The following is a 566-nucleotide window of genomic DNA, read 5'->3' on the forward strand; positions in this document are numbered from 1 at the left end:
AATCCCACTCCTGACACACTTTAGAACTGTGATTGTCGGCAGAACAACAAGTTTAACTCTTTTTTTTCTTTTGGAAGCAATTTAAAGCAGCAGAGTTGGTGCAAAATCATTTTATGCAGCAAGGGGAAATTCTTACCAATAGTTAGTAAACACACAGAGAGAGACACTTGATGTGGAGCCAAATTCATAAACGTGGTTTTACGACAAAATGGGTCAAATTAGTGTTACGTATTCTTTTTGACACCTCTGTACTTGTCAGGATGGCCGAGTGGTCTAAGGCGCCAGACTCAAGGATCAACTCCTTCCTGATCAAAGGGAATTCTGGTCTCCAAATGGAGGCGTGGGTTCAAATCCCACTCCTGACACAGTTTTGAACTGTGATTGTCGGCAGAACAACAAGTTTAACTCTTTTTTTTCTTTTGGAAGCAATTTAAAGCAGCAGAGTTGGTATACAGAGTATTTTGAATCCGCCAACACTGGTGCAAAATCATTTTATGCAGCAAGGGGAAATTCTTACCAATAGTTAGTAAACACACAGAGAGAGACACTTGATGTGGAGCCAAATT

At 40.3% G+C, this 566-nt stretch overlaps 1 non-coding gene across 1 annotated transcript; it reads left to right on the plus strand.

Moving 5' to 3' along the window:
• The first annotated feature begins 254 nt into the window (after positions 1-254).
• On the plus strand, positions 255-365 carry trnal-caa. The gene is made up of 2 exons: positions 255-292; positions 320-365. It is a non-coding gene; the product is annotated as a tRNA-Leu (tRNA).
• The last annotated feature ends 201 nt before the right edge of the window (positions 366-566 follow it).

Source organism: Micropterus dolomieu, unplaced genomic scaffold (genome assembly GCF_021292245.1).
Source record: "Micropterus dolomieu isolate WLL.071019.BEF.003 ecotype Adirondacks unplaced genomic scaffold, ASM2129224v1 contig_5226, whole genome shotgun sequence".
In the NCBI taxonomy this organism is placed as follows: Eukaryota; Metazoa; Chordata; class Actinopteri; order Centrarchiformes; family Centrarchidae; genus Micropterus; species Micropterus dolomieu.